Source organism: Oncorhynchus nerka, linkage group LG20, assembly GCF_034236695.1.
Source record: "Oncorhynchus nerka isolate Pitt River linkage group LG20, Oner_Uvic_2.0, whole genome shotgun sequence".
NCBI lineage: Eukaryota > Metazoa > Chordata > Actinopteri > Salmoniformes > Salmonidae > Oncorhynchus > Oncorhynchus nerka.
In genome coordinates this window covers 90,056,990-90,065,433 of record NC_088415.1, presented here as the reverse complement: position 1 = coordinate 90,065,433, position 8,444 = coordinate 90,056,990, and the positions used below count along the sequence as shown (strand labels likewise).

Genomic DNA, 8,444 nt, shown 5'->3' with positions numbered 1-8,444 from the left:
TTGGCTAATCTACAGATCATAGAGTTATTATTATTCCCCCTGGCTAATCTACAGATCATATAGTTATTATTATTCCCCCTTGGCTAATCTACAGATCATAGAGTTATTATTATTCCCCCTGGCTAATCTACAGATCATATAGTTATTATTATTCCCCTTGGCTAATCTACAGATCATATAGTTATTATTATTCCCCCCTGGCTAATCTACAGATCATATAGTTATTATTATTCCCCCTGGCTGCTCTACAGATCATAGTTGTTATTATTATTCCCCCTGGCTAATCTACAGATCATATAGTTATTATTATTCCCCCCTGGCTAATCTACAGATCATAGTTGTTATTATTATTCCCCCTGGCTAATCTACAGATCATAGTTGTTATTATTATTCCCCCTGGCTGCTCTATAGATCATAGTTGTTATTATTATTCCCCCCCGGCTAATCTACAGATCATAGTTGTTATTATTATTCCCCCTGGCTAATCTACAGATCATATAGTTATTATTATTCCCCCTGGCTAATCTACAGATCATATAGTTATTATTATTCCCCCTGGCTAATCTACAGATCATTGAGTTATTATTATTCCCCCTGGCTAATCTACAGATCATATAGTTATTATTATTCCCCCTGGCTAATCTACAGATCATATAGTTATTATTATTCCCCCCTGGCTAATCTACAGATCATAGTTGTTATTATTATTCCCCCTGGCTAATCTACAGATCATATAGTTATTATTATTCCCCTTGGCTAATCTACAGATCATATAGTTATTATTATTCCCCCTGGCTAATCTACAGATCATATAGTTATTATTATTCCCCCTGGCTAATCTACAGATCATATAGTTATTATTATTCCCCCTGACTGCTCTACAGATCATATAGTTATTATTATTCCCCCTGGCTAATCTACAGATCATATAGTTATTATTATTCCCCTTGGCTAATCTACAGATCATATTGTTATTATTATTCCCCCTGGCTAATCTACAGATCATATAGTTATTATTATTCCCCTTGGCTAATCTACAGATCATAGAGTTATTATTATTCCCCCTGGCTAATCTACAGATCATATAGTTATTATTATTCCCCTTGGCTAATCTACAGATCATAGAGTTATTATTATTCCCCCTGGCTAATCTACAGATCATATAGTTATTATTATTCCCCTTGGCTAATCTACAGATCATATAGTTATTATTATTCCCCCCTGGCTAACCTACAGATCATAGTTGTTATTATTATTCCCCCTGGCTAATCTACAGATCATATAGTTATTATTATTCCCCCTGGCTAATCTACAGATCATTGAGTTATTATTATTCCCCCTGGCTAATCTACAGATCATATAGTTATTATTATTCCCCCTGGCTAATCTACAGATCATTGAGTTATTATTATTCCCCCTGGCTAATCTACAGATCATATAGTTATTATTATTCCCCCTGGCTAATCTACAGATCATATAGTTATTATTATTCCCCCCTGGCTAATCTACAGATCATAGTTGTTATTATTATTCCCCTTGGCTAATCTACAGATCATAGAGTTATTATTATTCCCCCTGGCTAATCTACAGATCATATAGTTATTATTATTCCCCCTGGCTAATCTACAGATCATATAGTTATTATTATTCCCCTTGGCTAATCTACAGATCATATAGTTATTATTATTCCCCCTGGCTAATCTACAGATCATATAGTTATTATTATTCCCCCTGGCTAATCTACAGATCATAGTTGTTATTATTATTCCCCCTGGCTAATCTACAGATCATATAGTTATTATTATTCCCCCTGGCTAATCTACAGATCATATAGTTATTATTATTCCCCCTGGCTGCTCTATAGATCATAGTTGTTATTATTATTCCCCCCTGGCTAATCTACAGATCATAGTTGTTATTATTATTCCCCCTGGCTGCTCTACAGATCATATAGTTATTATTATTCCCCCTGGCTGCTCTACAGATCATATAGTTATTATTATTCCCCCTGGCTGCTCTACAGATCATATAGTTATTATTATTCCCCCCTGGCTAATCTACAGATCATATAGTTATTATTATTCCCCCTGGCTAATCTACAGATCATATAGTTATTATTATTCCCCCTGGCTAATCTACAGATCATATAGTTATTATTATTCCCCCTGGCTAATCTACAGATCATATTGTTGAAAACATTCAAGTCACTTCGCATGCTGGAATTAGTTACAGTAAGAGATTAAACATTCAGTCACGTTCTCACACCATTTAACACTACTATCATGTGGGTAGTTGTATTAAATGGTGGCATACATCAGACGGTATTGCTGTGACTGGAACACATTGGTAGATTGAACTGAATCAAACAACCCAGATCAAAGATTATGGTCTCCTGTTTCCATTCTCGGCATTACATCGACCACCACATGCCCACAAAGAATCTAATCTTTGTGTTTCATTTTATATATGTTTTTATTTAATTTTCCCTGTTTAATGTCAACATTATGAACAAGTACAATCACATTCCTGAACTTTACATAACCCATCGCCTTTGTTCTACCTGAAACCTGTCAAATTATGCCACGTAGTGGTGAATGTGCTAACTACATCCAATATAGCATGGCAGTGAGATTTCAGGGGTGTAATTATTAGTCAAAACAGTTTAAACGTTTTGCAACTAAAACAAGAGTTTCTATAGGACAAATAAAGGTAGCTCCCGCTCAATTTTTCTTCTGTTTAAGAAACGTTTAGCAACAGCATTGGTGTGATGGATATGATATGGAACACTGCGTTTGCCTTGCGTTGGAGAGGCAGTTGCACTGCGTTCTGTATACGTTGGATTTATCGAAGTTAAGCGTCAAAATGTATGCGTAGACGGCTTGACAAAAATGGTAGCGGAAGGTGAATGTTGAACATTTGTTGCACACATATCCAAATGATGCTGCGTACTATTTTGCGTAAACATACTATCGGTGTGATTAAGGCGTTTGTGTACAACATCCTGTCCTTGTTTTATTGTTGGCACTAAAAAAATACTAATTGACCATTCTGAGGGACAATACAGTTCTATTCTAAATATATTTGATTCTGGCTAATTTATAGCCATATTCTAGCCAATACATTTCACGATATAGCCAATGTTGACTTTGCAGCTTGGCCATAGCGGTAAATGATATCGCTCAGTTGGGAACCGTTTTCAAGGAGCGATGTACGAAAGTGTTCCGCAACCGTTGTTCCCAGAAAACTTCCTGTGCGAGTGTAAACCAACAGCTAAAGAACGTCTAAAAACGAGTATCTAGCTACCTCCTAGAATTAGGCTAGTAATATGAGGACATTAAGGGCCATGTAGAGAGTAAAACGCTTTGGACATTCATGTTCGCTGGTGGGGTGTTCCCGATTGACAGAAATGAAAAGTGTATAGATTTTCCAAAAGGAGCAGCACAACGAGATGCATGGATACTTGCTGTAAAACGAGGTGGTTGGACGCCAGCGTCAAAAATACAAACGGGTTTTAGCGCACACTTCATTACTGGTAAGTTTAACAAGTTAACATAACCTACAGCATAAAGTCGGGTAAACTACACTTTCCTGCAGATACGCAATCTCCTCCAACCCTACCATCAAATGGACCAACAGCATGTGCAACAGGTCAAGTAAGTGCAAATATAATTTTAGTCAACATCCTTCCTCGTAGAGACTCGAGTCTTTTTTTTTTTTTTGACCGATTTATTTCAGACTGAATAGCCACGGGGTAAACATGCTGACAGTCTGACGTTTAGGTAAGCATCCGTCCGGAAGTGTCATGTAAAAATACTCAGTGACACCCCTTTTCTATCGTACTGCAATCTCGTTAGCTAAATTGTCACTTGTATTTTCATTCTCCTGTCCCATGCAGGTGATGCACAATATGTAAATAGACAAATGTAACCGAAGGCAGTTGACCAAAGCATTTCCTCGCAATCAACTTGTGTTTGTGAAATTTGCCAGCTGATTGAGTGTGACAACATTCAGCCTGTTGTTCGGTTAGGCTCGGCCATATTATGCAAGTGTTTTGTCGTGTGCGAATTGTCATTATTGAAAATAAATCCGGATATATACAGACCAGGTGTGGATTCGAGTCACATGACTTGGATTTGAGTCAGACATGAGTCACAAATATGATGACTTGCAACTCGACTTCGACTTTAACATAAGGTGACCAGATTTCTGGAATGAGAAACGGGGACATTTCCAGTTCGGCGGTCAATATATAATTAAAATATCCAATGTTATTATCTAGGATTTTTTTTTTTTTAAGGGACAATTCCGGTTTCATGTGTTTCGTCTAACAGGCACATTGTGATAGAGAAAACAACTATACTACAGAAACACTATAGACAAGACAGAACTGTCCATTCAGTGGTCCTGGTAGTCTGGGTAGAACTGATCTGAACAGCCATTCAGTGGTCCTGGTAGTCTGGGTAGAACTGATCTGAACAGCCATTCAGTGTTCCTGGTAGTCTGGGTAGAACTGATCTGAACAGCCATTCAGTGGTCCTGGTAGTCTGGGTAGAACTGATCTGAACAGCCATTCAGTGGTCCCGGTAGTCTGGATAGACTAAGAACAGAAGAGAACATGAGCAAAATTGGGAAAAAAACAGACAATAGTACATGTGAAATACTTAACATAATAAAGAAATAAGATGCTGATGATATTGGTAACTACATAATATACTTATACCAACCTAATCTGTATATTTCTCAGAAGAATGTATTTTCTTCAGGATTGCTCTGTCTTTGGCCAGCTTCTCCATGAACTCCTGGCAGGGGAGGTTGAAGTTTGTCTTCACAATAAGCATGGACTTGATGTTAGGATCAGTGAACCTATTTTTTGCTGCTGTCCATATATTATTAGTTTGGGAGAATACTCTCGACTGGTGCATTACTCCCAGGTAAGCACATGACAACAGACGCTAATCTAGCCAGGTTAGTGTGTGGGATGTCGTTCTCTTTGAAGTGGGTAACCACCGTGCTCCATCTCTGACTAAGAGGTGTCTCAGATGTTTTCCATTCATCAAGCGATCCCCTCTTTAGGAACTCATGCAGGCCTGTAACCTCGTCACACAATGCATCCTCATTGATGGTCACATTGGGGCATTTTTCCTGCAGTGTGACTGACTGGTGCCTTCTGGATGTCTTCACGCCTTTTTAAAAGGAGACCATGTAAATCTTTTAGATTATCTGTGTGCTTTCCCCATGCTTGCAAGTAGTTCACAGCCATAGTGAAGAATGATTGGGATGTTTTGAGAAAGCTCTCTTTAGACATGCCTCCATTGTCCTCTAGCTCTCTCAGAAGTCCTCTGACCAAAACTGTAATGAAGTTGTCATCACGTCTTGCAGTCAATTTTTCCTCAACGTTTCTCAGAATAGCAGCGGACTCCATGGCCTCCAAGCATCTTGATCGTGTCACGGAATTCGTGTCAAGTTTCCATGGACAAAGGCCAGCCAAAGTTCAGTCAGTGGATCTTCGAACATTGTTCGCAGGATAACAGGGCATTTGTCTTCAGAAATAAAAAAGGATTTCAAGAAACATTTTCAGCACTCTTTCTAGAGCAGGGAGCATGGACATCCAGAGAACATAGCTGTGTCCTAAAATGTTTTGGTACTCCTGGCCAACAACTCACAGAAGCCCTTCAGTCTTTCTCTTCTGACGGTGAAAATATGAACATATCCAAATACCTTTGTGAACAGGTTCTCAACATCATATCCAAAGCTGTTCTGGCCGTGTTATGTATGATGTGGGCAGGACAACCTCAGCCAATCACCTCCCGCTGCTATGAATGATGTGGGCAGGACAACCTCAGCCAATCACCTCCCACTGCAGAGCATTTCTAACTTTGGTATGGACATCGACCCTCCCCAGCCTATCCAGTCCTCTAAGGTTGGTATGGACATTGACCCTCCCCAGCCTATTCAGTCCTCTAAGGTTGGTATGGACATCGACCCTCCCCAGCCTATCCAGTCCTCTAAGGTTGGTATGGACATCGACCCTCCCCAGCCTATCCAGTCCTCTAAGGTTGGTATGGACATTGACCCTCCCCAGCCTATTCAGTCCTCTAAGGTTGGTATGGACATTGACCCTCCCCAGCCTATTCAGTCCTCTAAGGTTGGTATGGACATTGACCCTCCCCAGCCTATCCAGTCCTCCAAGGTTGGTATGGACATTGACCCTCCCCAGCCTATTCAGTCCTCTAAGGTTGGTATGGACATTGACCCTCCCCAGCCTATTCAGTCCTCTAAGGTTGGTATGGACATTGACCCTCCCCAGCCTATTCAGTCCTCTAAGGTTGGTATGGACATCGACCCTCCCCAGCCTATTCAGTCCTCTAAGGTTGGTATGGACATTGACCCTCCCTAGCCTATTCAGTCCTCTAAGGTTGGTATGGACATTGACCCTCCCCAGCCTATTCAGTCCTCTAAGGTTGGTATGGACATTGACCCTCCCCAGCCTATTCAGTCCTCTAAGGTTGGTATGGACATTGACCCTCCCCAGCCTATTCAGTCCTCTAAGGTTGGTATGGACATTGACCCTCCCCAGCCTATTCAGTCCTCTAAGGTTGGTATGGACATTGACCCTCCCCAGCCTATTCAGTCCTCTAAGGTTGGTATGGACATTGACCCTCCCCAGCCTATTCAGTCCTCTAAGGTTGGTATGGACATTGACCCTCCCCAGCCTATTCAGTCCTCTAAGGTTGGTATGGACATTGACCCTCCCCAGCCTATTCAGTCCTCCAAGGTTGGTATGGACATTGACCCTCCACCAGCCTATTCAGTCCTCCAAAGAAGGTATTTGTTGTCGGCAGAGAATGTTTTCCAGGTTACATTTTTGGATGACCACCAGGACCTCAGCTGCGATTTCCTCTGCTGTTTCTCCATTCAATTAAACAAAATCAAGCAGTTTTGTTTCCACAGATGTGTTTCCACCATATATCTTACAATATCTGACCACTACTGGCAGCAGCTTTACATGTTCATGATTGGACACATCAATGGCCAGGGACACAAATTCAACCTGGTCTAGGTCCTGCGTTACCAAAGTAGTTGCCCATGGTGCTAACACATTACTCACTATGGCTTCACATTTTGTCCTAGCACATGGTGCTAACACGCTACTTACTATGGCTTTACATTTTGTCCTAGCACGTGATGCTAACAAGTTACTCACTATGGCGTCACATTGTGTCCTAGCACGTGATGCTAACACGTTACTCACTATGGCGTCACATTTTGTCCTAGCACATGTAAACGTTGGCTCATAAAGCTTCCGTGTCAGTTGTGCTGTGCAGTCCATAGATCTGTAACTATGATTGTGTCGCATAGTGTGGTATGCAAAGACACCCTCCTCCACAGCTAAACCATATTCTTCTTGGGAAGTCTCTACCTTCTTGAAGAATGTGGTGACAGAGGGCAAACCAACACAGCCAATCAGAGAGGCTTTGTGCTTTTTCGTCTGCTGATGTTCTACCACTGCCGTTCTTCTCCGGCTGCCTATTGAAAGAGAGGAATGACAAAGGGTGCAGTGAACCATTCTATCGTCTTGACCTGAGCGTATAAATGGACATTTTCTCATCATGTCTGTCATAAAAAGTGTATTTCCGTTTCTTGGAAAGAGTCATTGTATCTCCTCTGTCTGTTCTTCACTATCCTTGTGTCACTCTACTTACACTCTTCACTTTTTCTTCTCCTCCAATCTTTCTCCTCCTCTTTTCTTCACTCGTCTTCCTTTCCTTCTCTTCACCTTTCCACCTCACTCTTCTACACTCTCCTTGCTTCACTCTTTTTACTCCTTTAATGTTTCCTTCTCCTTCCTCTCCAATCTGTGTTAATAAATAGCATACTATTAGATAAAATACTTTGGTTAATAGATTCTGATTGTTTGCCTCCATTTTTTGTATTTTTTTTTCATAAACATTGTTTGTAAAAATGAATTGTCAGACACTGTCACCATATCTTTACCTTAACTCTTCTATCTCCTTCACTCTTGTTCCTATCCAGTCTTCCTCCTCTCCACTGCTAATGTTATCCATGAACATTTCTCAATATATTTCCACACTACTTATAATGCCAAACCATTAAAATTGTTATCTACAAAAAAATATTCTCAGAATTAATTGCATTCATTTGATATAATCATATTTTCAAAATAGCCCGTCCACTGCATGTTTACATGTGAACGTTTTTTAACCTAGCTACCATAACAGTAGCTAGCTAATGTTAGCTAGCATAGCCTATTTAAAACCTTATAGAACAGATCACAGATCTATATGATAAATTGTGACATAACACCACTAGCTAGTATCTCAAATGATTGTAACTTACGTGGCTTGAAAAGACATGTATGGTAAAGTTGTGGATTCGCTTGCTTCTGGCCCGAGTTTTCCACAGCAGTTTTCTCTAAAACTATC

The 8,444-nt window shown here is 40.3% G+C and overlaps 1 long non-coding RNA gene across 1 annotated transcript; it reads right to left on the bottom strand.

Moving 5' to 3' along the window:
• Positions 1-6,403: 6,403 nt before the first annotated feature.
• Positions 6,404-8,081, bottom strand: LOC135563075 (uncharacterized). The gene is made up of 3 exons (XR_010460273.1): positions 7,996-8,081; positions 7,704-7,856; positions 6,404-7,527 (listed from the first exon to the last, which is right to left on the bottom strand). It is a non-coding gene; the product is annotated as an uncharacterized LOC135563075 (long non-coding RNA).
• Between the last annotated feature and the right edge of the window lie 363 nt (positions 8,082-8,444).